Below are 11,566 nucleotides of genomic sequence, written 5' to 3' on the forward strand. Positions count from 1 at the left end.
CCAGAGAGTACAGTACATTCCATATCCTGGCCCTGTATCATAATGAGGTAGTACAAATACATTACATGCGGATGATAAGTAGAAGAATACAAGTGTTAGCTCGTAATACAGAGTAGAGAGAAGCTCCATCTTGATTGTCGCCAAACAACGAAGTATAGATCAATAGTAATCAAGACAAATTATAGGTCCAACGTGTCACCACCCTCCTGTTACTATCACGTAACCTGGCAGGCACCCGACCTTCACCCATCGCTGTAGTAACATTAAACCTGTTATCGTATATTGGGAAAGTGAGACTCCAACGCACGGATTGTTGATTCCTGTGACCGGCCGAATGGTTATGCCGAGCCCAGACAAAGAGATAAAAGGTGAGGTTGGCAGCTCAATATCTGCTGTGGCCATATACAATGCGGGAGGTGTGCGTGCGTGCGTGCCTGCCTGCGTGTGTGTGTGTGTGTGTGTGTGTTGTATAAATGGAGGATGATGAAGGTGTGTAAACGTGTTTTTGTGCCTTTTTCTGGTGGGGAGGGGCATTTAATGTGTTGTAACGGTCGCTGTACACACACATACAGTATACGTAGATATATTCAATCATCAATAAGACCTCACGAAAACTCTCATAGTTGGCTGATGTACCGCAACCTCTTCAAACTCTCAGATTTAACTTGTGGTAAAGTCTCAGTGCTGGTGTGTGAAGGCTGACTGTAGGTAGTACCTCAGTTTACGATCTTGCCGTGGCTGGGGTGTAACCTCTCCTCCTGGACGACACAAAGGACAGTCACAATCTGTACACGGCGTCTTCACCTCCCAGTCACGGCTGCTAGATTGTCGGGGATTACCGAAGATGAGAGCCTATCATTTAAAACACCAGAGTTTACCTCAATCCTCGGGTCCTTTGGTAAACAACTGAAGGCTTATTTTGAGCCTTTATTTTGATAGAGTAAGATAATGGTGTGCTTAACCTGTGACGGACATAGTGCACACGACAAAAAGTATTGTAAAGTCTTAAAAGGGTTTATAATCGCTGTTAAGTAAGGTTTATAAAGATCGGTAGAAGGAGCTGATACATCACGTTTGAGGCGGACAGTTCCAAGATGTTTTAACACGACAGCTGGAGGAGTATTTCTTGGTATTAAGACGAGGCCGTGGCTCACAGAGCTTCATGTTATAACCTCTGGTGAACTGACTATATGAAACGCATTATTAGGATCAACGGCGTGATGATTCTTAGCTATTTTTAGGGTTCACATAATGTCCTGCGTAAGGCGTCTGTACTCCAGAGCAGATATTACAAACGATTTAGTAAGTGTTGGGCTTATATTATCAGCGAGACACTTGGCTATCTTTGTCGTCTTGCGCTTACCTCCTGCTACAAGTTCAATATGTTTACTTAAGTATATATGTAACAAACTAAAATCTTGCACAACAAAATTGTCACGTTGTGTCATGCACGGAAACAATATATATAATTTAGTGTCGGTGAGTAGTAGGGTGATACGTGATGGAAGAACACAGTCGAGGCTGTTCATTGTGGTCTCCTTGTTGACGAGTTGAGTACTGATGTCACTGGTATAATGTGATACTGTGCTTAAGAGCTCCCTCGTGTTCAGACTTCTGTGCTGAAGGACATCCCGTGTTCAGAGCTGCCCTGTGGTTAGGATACACCTGTACTCAGAGTTCCTTCGTGTTCGGTGTTCCTCACCACACAGATACACAATTGCACATAATAGTTAAACCTTCATGACCTTTACATTTTACAGTAAGGGAGTCCTGCAGGACATCTATGCTAGGTCGTGAAGGATCCTCTATGGTGAGCGTGACAGGCCACTAATCCAGAAGACCAGAGTTAATGCGAGTCTTCGGCGGGTCGTCCAGAGAAACCTTTTTGATCATTTATATGCTCGAGCCATGTGAGACCTACTTAGCCCGCAGAAGGACGACGAGCATTCATCTGGCATAGCTTTAATAGGCGTATTATTGAGGAGAGGAGGGAACGCCAGGCGATGTTAACTACTCGTGCTGGAGTTGTTTCCATTGGTTTTAGCCTGTTCAGATGCGATTGGTTGTATTCATTGTCTTAAGAGCTGTTGAAAGAAATCAGCTTAGCAGTTTTCTCTGGGATCTGCGTTAAGACTTGTTGAGACTTGTTTAGAATTGTGATGGCGGTAGTAGCTAATATCGACGTGCCTGGACTAGTGGTGCTGACTGTAGAGGCCTTAAGGGTGTTAGGATTTGTTTTAATACGATTGGAATCTTGATTATGGTTCCAGGATTAAGATTTCAAATTTTATGAGTGTTTGCTATGTATTTCCTTGTTGAGAATTACGAAACACCTCAGCAAGACAAACAAAAACAAATGCTGAAAACAACTGAGACACTTTAAAACCCATTGTAGGTTCAGGATAGCGTCTTATCTCGTGAGAAACGTTGACTCTTACTGTAAAAGGCCTTGACAGCCATATGTCCTGAGAGCCGCTAGTCGTCATCTGTCAGACTCTGGTCAGCACAGTATACATAATAGATTCTTCGACCACATATTCTAAACAAGGTCTTGCGGCAGGTCCCCTCAGCGAGCAGCTGCCTTCTGATGACAGACGTGTGCTGGCTGCTGCCCTGCCAGTCAGTTACGCTGTTCGTGTCCTCTTCAAAGGTGAAAATGTTATGTCCTAAGTGTTGTTGGGAAGGTACTTACGCCCGTATTATTAAACATCTTCCCTTGAAGAGGGTCGTTGTGTTTTAACCCGAGTTTTAAACTAAATGAGTCCTGAGGGACACCGCAGTACTGTACTTAACGGGGTGGTGTGGCGGTAAAATTAACTAATTACAATATTGGAATTAGTTAATTTTACCACCCTACCAGGAAAATATTCGGTTTTCTCGACCGTGACACAACACGCTGCCCAGATATTACGTCCAGAAATGTAAACAATATCTTATATTTTTCTCTTGTTTACTATCCCGCCTTATATAAACGATTGAAATTATGTTATTTTGTTGAAGAAAATGAGTTATTTATTACTTTTGGACCTTTTTCTTTCCTCCGAAAATGATGCATCAATTGAAAATACGGAAATCAGAATTTCTTAAAGGACTGTCCAATTCAGGAATAAGAGACCTTGGATCTCAAAGTTGCCCAAGTATCGGATGATCTTGTATATAGGAGATTATAAAGACAGCAGAGATCAGACATTTCTCAAAGACTTAAATGAGATAATGAAATAAAAGCCATAATAGGAGTCATCGTCTGCTAACCTTAGGAACATCCCACAGCACCACATCAGTACCTGGAAGGCCGAGCAATACAGAGAATATCCCAGGTTTATCAAGAATTCACTGAGAATAATACAAATACCCCATGGATATTGGAAATATCTTGGGATTATAATGAAAATCCCCAGGAAAGTTAGAAATCATGTAGAAATATCAGGAATACCCCAGGGCCACCACCCATCAGCTATGACGTACCTCGCGTGTGTGTGAGGCTATCAAGGCGACGCAGTTGAGGGAACTCCCACCTCCACACAACACCCCCCAGTGATCTGACACCGTGATTAAATGTTGAGCGGAGTTGAATATTACTCTGTACATGCAACTTCCCCATTGTGATGGCGGCATTACATGAATTTTCAGATTGTCTTGCCGGATACGCCACCTTCCTCTTTTCCGCCCGTCCGCCCTCCCACCCAGTCAATCCTTCGAGAGTAGAGGTAATTTATGCCAGGCGACTCGAGGAGGACCCGAGCCCTGGAGGAGCATTCGTTGGTTTACTGCTGGTGTTGATGTTGGCTGATTGTTGCATATACCGAATAGGTGGTGGACTGATTATCATCTGGGTTTAAATCACCATCAAAGAGGCATTGTATGGTTGATGAACGGCTTGGGCTGATAATTGAAGTATAAACATATCCCCCAACCACCTTGTCATGAGGCTCACAGTCTGGGTCAAAAGAAAGTGTGAAGCAATGGAACTGAGTCACGGGATCGAGTCTTCAAACTTATTTACCCTGAATGTCGTCTGGTGTGGGTGTGTTGTTTTGTCATATTTAGGGGCTATACTGTTTCACGAGGACTTTTGACCCTGACTGAACACCTATCCTGCCCCATATTAACTATGTGACGCCAAACTCCCGTGGTTGATGCAGTCTCCTCACTTTTACCTCCCCTTCCCTTTTGCTAATTTCATTTTACTGCAATATTTCATCATCATTCTACTCCTTCCTCTCGTCACATTGTACATCACCCAACAAGTCTCCCGGCGACACCTGCTACACACGGCGTTGCTCAGCCCCGCCCCTCGATATTCACTGACTCCCGTTGGTCCCTGAGCGACAGGGCGCCCCAGCTGGCGAAAACAGGTCATAGGCGCCAGAGTCGATGGGGTGGGTAAGGCATTATTGTGGGCGGAGGCGAGATGAGGGGGAATAGGGCGGTGTTACGCAAGGATGTGGGCGGAGCAGAGAAAAATGTAGGTGGGACGAGACAGATAAATGTTGAGCTTGAGAATGTTTTTCCTGGCCAAGGTCGGAATACCTGTGGTAAAAAGAAAATCAGCTGGGTCGAGGCTACCATGGCCGAGGTCATCACAGATGAAATGACCAAATCATAAAACGCCCAACAATCTGGGGCCAATATCGGATTATTTAACAGTGCAATATATCGCTAATTTACCTTTATCCCCCTCTTAACCTGACCACTCATAATATCCAGGAAGTGATCAACAAGGCCGTCACATGATTTTTTGAGAGATGTGAACCAGATATCACTCTACCTGACGCCCGTGATCACCCCTCACTCACTCGATACACATCACTGCTGGATTTCGTAATATTAATTTTCATTATTTTTTTCCTTTACCCGCCACTCAAGTGTTCACTATTACAAAGAAACTTACGTTTGTGTAATATACTTCGTTTACAAACACAGGCTTATTAATCATTGCTTTGAGGGATTTTTTTACCTGTGTTCTATTCATAGTTACATGTGTTCCCACCCCCGCCCCACCAGCTTCCCAGGTATTACCCAAGTAAATTGACGATTTCTATTTCTTCAATATATTCCTCCCCTTCTAGATTTTCTCCTCACACGCGTATCTCCAGCTAGTAAGGAGTGTTGTTGTTTACAGTAGTGTTTAGATAAGATCAAACCTATTGGAAAAAAAGATCGTGTTGCTTCAGTCGCCATATTTTATATTTTTTTAAATGAAGTTATTTACGTTACTCTGTACGATGTTGTTAATACGCTTCAGTAACTAAGGTCTTTAAGCGCGTAATTAGGTTATTAATTACACTGATCTATCAACAATAAGAAATTACAGGAGAATACAACTCTATAGTTTTTAAGATGAATTTGCATCTGAGGATTTCTTCTACATCGAGATGTCTTTCAAGATTAATTTAATAACATATCAACCTACGAAGAGTTATGTCAGCATTGTTATATTGTCAAAAACTAAGTAACACATTTTATTCTTATTTGGGTGACGAAAATAAAAATGCCAGCAAGAGTTTTGACCCAGCGTGAGAGTAGCCTTCCTGTCCGTGTGGATGAAGGACTTGGTGATGGCTGGTCATCTTCCCCGTTCGAGAAGATCGTGCAGGTTTTCCGGGACTATCAATTTTTAATGTTTGCAGTCTTGAGTTCTGCAAGATTTCTGTTGCGGCCGCCTCGAGGCTTGCAACAATTACAGTCAGTCAAGAGGCACGACAGAAACACTCACACACAAATAAACACAGGCGCCACGAGGCTCTCTCTCTCGGCAGACTTATTCTAATCTCGGTTAAATGTTACAGCATTTTGCATCAGCAATGTATAATGCAACAACAGGATTCACACCCTATTGTCAGTTGCCATTCCTGGCAAGCGTGAATTTGGGGGGAATAAAATTTCTCCGGTATAAGCCAACTGGTATTTTTGGAGAGTGCTGGAGAGGCCTTGTCACGACCCGCCTCTTTAAAAGCATTAGATTTCATTCAAGCATTTCACGTGAAATTAAATTTTGTAGTTGTTGAGATAAAGAGATTGTGGAGATAATGATTACCGACCTCAGCACCAGAGTGGCGAACTTCCCCCAGTGTGGAATTATTCAGGAACATCAAAATCTATGCTATTTGTCTTTTTTATGAGCGGCTTAGTGCTACCTTTAGTGTTCCTCCTCCCCCTCACTAACACGAGTACATTATAACATGATGACATTTTGTGCGGCAGGTATAGAAAGCAACTATTATTTCGAGACCCACCGTCATTTGTTAAATAATATCATATTCATTAATAATTATATTTTTTATAGATTGTATTCAGAATATAGATTAACATCATACTTCATTTTCACCAAGAGTGTGTTGTGTCATCAGCACACACTCTGATGCCAGTGACTATAAGTACTGACACCATTCAGAAAAAAACATTTGACTTTTCTAATCCTTTCATATAGCCTTTATCGTAACTCATAAGACTGCTCTAGTACACAAACACAGAAACATTCATAACTACAGTGAAAGATACAACACATATGCATAAATTCACATTCATACACATTCACCTTGGACATACAAATGAAACATGTACGTACAATTACCATGACACCTGTACCTTCCATAAGGAGCTGGATTCTCCCACAGTTATCGTAATCGAGTAACAGTTATGAATGAGTTAATGAGGCAGTGGAGAAAACTACCCTTGGGGTGACAACTGAACCACTGTCTCTTAGTATCAGCCTCACCTGCCTCTAGTGTCTCTTAGTATCAGCCTCACCTGCCTCTAGTACCCTTGTACCTCACCAGCCTCTAGTACCTCTTAGTATCAGCCTCACCAGCCTCTAGTATTGTTAGTATCAGCCTCACCTGCCTCAGTGCCCTTAGTATCAGCCTCACCTGCCACTAGTAGCACTCTGTACAGCCTCACCTGCCTCTAGTACTCTTAGATCAGCCTCACCAGCCTAGTATCTCTTAGTATCAGCCTCACCAGCCTCTAGTATTGTATCAGCCTCACCTGCCTCTAGTGCCTCTTATATCAGCCTCACCCCACTAGTACTCTTAGTATCAGCCTCACCTGCCTCTAGTACTCTTAGTATCAGCCCCAGCCTCAGTACCTCTCTGGCACACCCAACCTCTTAGCATTCTTAGTATCAGCCTCACCTGCCTCAGTACCTCTTAGTATCAGCCTCACCTGCCTCTAGTACCTCTTAGTATCAGCCTCACCTGCCCAGCCTCTTAGTATCAGCCTCACCTGCCTCTAAACTTTTGTATCAGCCTCACCTGCCTCTAGTACCTTAGTATCAGCCTCACCTGCCTCTAGTACCTCTTAGTATCAGCCTCACCTGCCTCTGCACCTCTTAGTATCAGCCTCACCTGCTCTCTAGTACTCTTAGCACAGCCTCACTGCCTCTAGCACCTCTTAGTATCAGCCTCACTTCGCACCCTCTAGTACCTTAGTATCAGCCTCACCTGCCTCTAGTACCTCTTAGTATCAGCCTCACCTGCTCCTAGTACCTCTTAGTATCAGCCTCACCTGCTCTAGTACCTCTAGCATCCCCCACCTGCCTCTATTTTAGTATCAGCCTCACCTGCCTTTAGTACCTCTTAGATCACTGCCCCAGGCACTCAGTATCAGCCTCACCTGCCTCTAGTACCTCTTAGTATCAGCCTCACCTGCCCTAGTACTTCTTAGTATCAGCCTCACCTGCCTCCTAGTACCTCTTAGTATCAGCCTCACCTGCCTCTAGTACCTCTTAGTATCAGCCTCACCTGCCTCCTGGTACCTCTTAGTATCAGCCTCACCTGCCTCTAGTACCTCTTAGTATCAGCCTCACCTGCCTCTAGTACCTCTTAGTATCAGCCTCACCTGCCTCTAGTACCTCTTAGTATCAGCCTCACCTGCCTCTAGTACCTCTTGGATCAGCCTCCCTGCCTCTAGTACCTCTTAGTATCAGCCTCCTGCTGCTTCTAGTACCTCTTAGTATCAGCCTCACCTGCCTCCTAGTACCTCTTAGTATCAGCCTCACCTGCCTCTAGTACCTCTTAGTATCAGCCTCCACCTGCCTCTAGTACCTCTTAGTATCAGCCTCACCTGCCTCCTAGTACCTCTTAGTATCAGCCTCACCTGCCTCTGGTACCTCTTAGTATCAGCCTCACCTGCCTCTGTCACCAGTATCAGCCTCACCTGCCTCTAGTACCTCTTAGTATCAGCCTCACCTGCCTCCTGAGTACTCTTAGTATCAGCCTCACCTGCCTCTAGTACCTCTTAGTATCACCTCACCTGCCTCGTTGCCTCTTAGTATCAGCCTCACCTGCCTCTAGTACCTCTTAGTATCAGCCTCACCTGCCTCTAGTACCTCTTAGTATCAGCCTCACCTGCCTCTAGTACCTCTTAGTATCAGCCTCACCTGCCTCTAGTACCTCTTAGTATCAGCCTCCTGCCTCTAGTACCTCTTAGTATCAGCCTCACCTGCCTCTAGTACCTCTTAGTATCAGCCTCACCTGCCTCTAGTACCTCTTAGTATCAGCCTCACCTGCCTCTAGTACCTCTTAGTATCAGCCTCACCTGCCTCCTAGTGCCTCTAGTATCAGCCTCACCTGCCTCTAGTACCTCTTAGTATCAGCCTCACCTGCCTCTAGTACCTCTTAGTATCAGCCTCACCTGCCTCTAGTGCCTCTTAGTATCAGCCTCACCTGCCTCTAGTACCTCTTAGTATCAGCCTCACCTGCCTCTATTATTGGTGACCTCAGAATAGTAAACAACACCTAAACCAGCTGAGACAAACGAATGAACTGAGATATTATACTCTGAGCGTGCGTGTGGCAGAAGGGGAAGATAAAATAATACAATATTGATCTCACTCATGAAAGTACAATATTGATCTCACTCATGAAAGTACAATATTGATCTCACTCATGAAAGTACAATATTGATCTCACTCTGAAAGTACAATATTGATCTCACTCAGTGTGCATCGAGCCGCCTGCTAAGTTTAGTTGCATCGATAATTTCAACGTTCACATAAGAGGGTATTCGAGGCTGACTCTCTAACCCTTGTGTAAACACCAGCTTGTAATAATCTAATTGTTTCTTACTTCATATTTATTTTTTATTTTGTTCTCATAAGATAAGAGGAATTACTGTTTCTGTGTTTTTTTTCCTAGGTGCTAAGTTTATAACTCTTCACCTGCCACAGCAAGACACACCCTAGAAATAAAAGTACATTAACCTTGAAGTAATTATCGTTTTATGAAAATGAAATCACACACACACACACACACACAAACACACACAGGCCTTACTTATGATCATACTTCACCCCTGTCGCTGTACGAAAGTTGATTAAGCATCTCGCACACGCAATACTCACCTGGGGACTTGAAACTCGCCAAAACAAACCATGAAATCACAATAGATCATGTAGACTGTTGGCCTGATGACCTCACCTGTATGACTACCTTCTGTCATGCCCCACCTCCACCTCCCAGCCCTTACAACACCTGTTAGTGAGCAAGAGAGAGCTAAACCCAACAATATTATAGAGTTGATATCCAATGTTCATTATGCAAAAAATCTTGATCCTTATGAGCCCAATAGTCAGTCTACCTATTCGTTTATAATGCGAAGGTTATAAAATCAGAAAAATTTATTTGTGATAAGTTTCCTGTCTATAATTCAGGGATTGGCAGCCAGAAACACAGCCAGCTATATATTACAGTAGTGTTCGATCATTACCTTACAAGGGACGTGATCTATGTTGATGCTGATGAATCACTGTGTCATGGGAGGAGGCAGGTCGTCCTGTCAATGAAACCGTGTTCGTATACATTTTGTCGTCAGGTTTATCTTTAAGGAAGTACCGTGGTGTAAGTGTACTATACTCCCGCCGGTGATGATTTTCACTCTTACATGTGGGTATCAGATGGTGGAGACCCGGGAGTCCTGCCCCACTCTACCTACCGCTGAGGTACAGGTGTTCAGGGCACCAGCATCGTCTCGACGTGGGAGTTACTAAATGCTGATTGTCTGTTGACGCTTCTGCTAGGAATATCATCCCCTGAGGTCCCTGGCCTGAAAGTCTGAGTTTTAACCTGCCTTACCAGGAGAGGAAGAGTAGACAGTACTCGCCTCTCATTGTCACGGTCCTCGGGCACTCCCAGTCCACATAACTGAAAATGGGCTTTACCTACCGATGGCTGAGTAAACAGTGTGCTGTCATCCACTGTCCCTACTGAGCCTATGGATTCACTGATCCACTTTCACTTTCATCAGAAAAGGAACAATAGTTATGTAGTGATATTTATTATAGCCCCCGACAACTGCTACTTCCAGGTCATGGCTGTAATCACAATCGTTGATGGTAAAAGTAGATTTGTAACAAGTAAAGGAAGAAGGGTGTCGGAACACGGCTTTCTGAATATTTGATCATAATTCAAAGTAGAGTCAAACAGGTGTGTCGCCAGAGGCAATAATAGTGAATTAGACAAAGACACCAGAAATCTTCATCAATTTTTGAGAAGCATTTACAGTCACCGCCATGATAAAGACACTTCGTTTCTTAACTTAAAACATACTACTTGTCCAATTTCCCAATCTTTACCTTCAGTTATATTATCAACTATCTAAATTATGGGAGGATCCTGCTGGTTCACTCAACCGGGAACAAAAAATTTGATGTTCGTGACGGCGTTGCTAAAATAAGACATGAGCTATCTACTAATACAGGACTTACAAACATGTTAGAGTCATGGCAACAACACACTATAATTTTATCTTTAAACGTAACTGCTCACTGAAGCCCGGGAGGGTGATGTGTCTTGAAAGGTCTATGTATTGAGTAACTAAATGTAAAACTAGTTATAAAAGGAGTGAAAGAAATACGAAAAGTTGTGAAAAATAACATTATTCCATCGTAAATCATCAACTCACTTGGGAAGATTGAAGACTGGTGGGTTTAAACAATGGTGGGTCCTGACGGAGGGGCTAAAGTGGTGAGAAGCCTTCGTTTCAGGTTATAACATTCTCTAAAATTGTGATGTACCGAGACAACTCAGAATTAATATGTCGTCGGATTTGACAGACACAATTTTTCAACCCCACACCAATATACACTGTTATATACTACACACACCAGAGACCAGATCGATGGTATCCCTGGAAGCTGTAATCCCTGAAATCTTAAAATAATTATACTGAGTACTTGAAGAATGTTAGTACAAAAATATTTCGTGTTTATATATAAAACACTAGATAAGTTCCTCAACCATCATAAGTAATTAACACGATTATATTTACAGGGAAAGATACACCCTTCCTTCTTGTTAGCGACGCGACATACTCACATCCCGTGACGAAAGGCATCGCAAATATCGGGAGTAGCGTGTGAGTCAATCCTCGTGCATAATAAAGGCGCTTGGCCTCACACCCCTCGGCTTAATCCCTGTTCCTCAAGGCAAGTACAGGGATCTTCCGCATCCTTGAATACTTGTGTTTACCTTGTGTTTACCTCGACGAGTCTGGCAGGTGATCCTTGTGGGTGAACTTCCTGCCACCACAACTTTACCGTGGGGTGCTGTGTGATTTGGTGTGTGTG

Source organism: Homarus americanus, unplaced genomic scaffold (genome assembly GCF_018991925.1).
Source record: "Homarus americanus isolate GMGI-L3 unplaced genomic scaffold, GMGI_Hamer_2.0 scaffold7843, whole genome shotgun sequence".
In the NCBI taxonomy this organism is placed as follows: domain Eukaryota; kingdom Metazoa; phylum Arthropoda; class Malacostraca; order Decapoda; family Nephropidae; genus Homarus; species Homarus americanus.